Source organism: Rhagoletis pomonella, unplaced genomic scaffold (genome assembly GCF_013731165.1).
Source record: "Rhagoletis pomonella isolate Grant_MI unplaced genomic scaffold, Rhpom_1.0 Rhpom_scaffold_00170, whole genome shotgun sequence".
In the NCBI taxonomy this organism is placed as follows: domain Eukaryota; kingdom Metazoa; phylum Arthropoda; class Insecta; order Diptera; family Tephritidae; genus Rhagoletis; species Rhagoletis pomonella.
In genome coordinates, this window is record NW_023458724.1 from 140,321 (window position 1) to 142,772 (window position 2,452).

Here is a 2,452-nt window from a genome sequence, read left to right on the forward strand (position 1 = left end):
CATGTGACCAGCGCTGCCAAAAGTGTTGCTTCACGGCTGTGATTCGATGCCAATGGTGATCGATCTGCTTGTACGATTCTGAGTGCTCTGGTAGTACCTTTAGCGAACACCCAATCAGCAGGTGCCCCGGAGTCAACGCTTCGCAGTCACTTGGATCTGTGGGTAGTGGGGCAATGGGCCGAGAATTCAAAATGGCCTCGATTTCAATTAATGCCGTTGACAGCTCCTCAAACGTTAAGCGAACACCAGAAAGTGTTCGTTCTAAGTGACCTTTGGCTGCCTTCACCGCAGCCTCCCATAGGCCGCCGAAGTGGGGTGCTCTGGGGGGTATAAAACGAAAGTTAACAAATTCTTGTGAACAAAAACTTACTATTTCGGTTTGCGTTTTCGAATCAAATAAGAAGTCTTTAAGGGCAGCTAATTTGGACTTCGCTCCCACAAAATTTGTAGCGTTGTCGCAAAAGATGTCGCTGGGCAAGCCCCTGCGACCGATGAAACGCTTTAGAGCAGCGACGAATACTTCGGTCGAAAGATCCGATACAGCTTCGATGTGTACGGCTTTGCTTGATAAGCATATAAAAATGGCGACGTAGGTCTTGTAAGGTACCTTTCCTCTGATCCGAAGGTATGTATTAATTGGGCCGCAATAATCAACTGCAACTCGTGAAAAAGGTCTGCTCGGAGTTAGTAACTCTACAGGCAAATTACCCACCATTTGCTCAAGAAGCCGTGGACGGTAGCGTACACAGTGGATGCAGCCATTGACAATGCGGCGAGCGAGATTTCTTGCATTGATTATCCAAAATCGGCGACGGATAAGAGCAATAAGCGTTTTCGGACCAGCGTGGTAGTTTGTGCGATGTAAATGACGAACATAATTTTCGACGAACTGACTCTTCGAAGGCAGAAACACAGGATGTTTTTGTTCTTCTACGAGGTCAGCATTTTTCAAGCGTCCGCCAACCTTCAGTAGCATGAACCCTTCAGTAGAAGAGATAAATGGGTTCAAATACTTCAAAGGTCCTCGAGGCTCGCGATTCGTCTTGACACGATCAATCTCGGCGCTAAAATAATAGCGTTTGATTAAACACACGATGCACCAGAGAGCATGCTGAAGCTCCTGTGGAGTTAACGAGGCCGACTCGAAGGGTCTGTTGAGCTTGGTGTTGATTTTGTTATAAAATCGAAAGATCCAAGATACCACTCGAAGTGAATAAATGTGCGAACTAAATTTTTCGATGACATCAAGCATGTTTGAATGGGCGACAACGCAGAATGCAGATTTGCGTTTTTCCCTTTCAACTTCTGCCATATCTAACTGGTTATGCGCTAGTTTGCATGGCCACTGGTCCTCTGGCAACAACAAAAATGATGGCCCCGTGTACCAGATTGAGTCGTGAAGTTCCTGGACTGTGCATCCCCTGGTCACGATATCTGCAGGGTTATCTTGTGTAGGTACGTATCTCCAAGTACAGCCTTTGGTGAGTTCTTGAATTTCCGCTGCCCTGTTGCCAACGAACGTCGAGAGTGTAGCTGAATGCGAACGTAGCCAATGCAGCACAATTGATGAATCGCACCAAAAAAATGTATGTCCGTAGTACTTGCTCATGGAAGATTGTATTTGTTGAAATACCTTTGCGAGTAGATGAGCACCGCACAGTTCCAACTGCGGCAACGATCGCTTTTTTATCGGTGCGACCCGCGACTTGGCTGTCAACAATCTCACAGTTGTACGATTGGCACGATCCGTAGAACGAAGGTACAAGCAACAACCATATGCGCGGTTGGACGAATCGCAAAATCCATGTATTTGTACTGAAGCCCTGGGTTGTGTGACGCAATATCTTGGCACGCTAATCGATGGCAACGAAACAAAATCGGTGATGAGATTGTGCCATGCCGTATGTAGGTTTTGTGGCACCGATTCATCCCAATTCAATTTTAATAGCCACCACTCTTGCAACATGATTTTGGCCTTGATTGTGAGTGGAGACAAAAGACCGAGCGGATCGAATAACAACGAAGCGAGAGATAAAATTGTTCTTTTTGTTACCTTACCATTAAACGGCTTCTTGGGCTTAAACGAAAACTGGAACATGTCTTGTGCTTGGTTCCATGTTAGACCTAGTGTGCTAGTTGTGTTTAAATTGTCGAAACTCATGTATTTTTCCTCCTCATTGTTCGTAAGGCTTTGGTAATTTGAGTGCCACTTCGCTAAGTCAAAGCCACCCTTGCTAAGAATTTCGGTTACCTCCCTTTTGATTTACGAGAGTTCACGAAATGAGCCCGCACCACTGAGCAAATCATCGACGTAGAAAGAAGAGTTGATAATTTGTGCACCAAGAGAGTACTGAGTTCCGTACTGGTTGGCTAAGTACTTGAGCGTACGCACTGCCAAAAATGGTGCAGCAGACGTGCCATAGGTAACGGTGTTTAGTTGGAAAGAGCGCAG

The 2,452-nt window shown here is 45.9% G+C and overlaps 1 protein-coding gene across 1 annotated transcript in view; it reads right to left on the reverse strand.

The window, feature by feature from the left end:
• The window catches only part of LOC118750208, a 5,347-nt gene that overhangs the window by 382 nt on the left and 2,513 nt on the right, over positions 1-2,452 (reverse strand). The window lies entirely within an intron of this gene.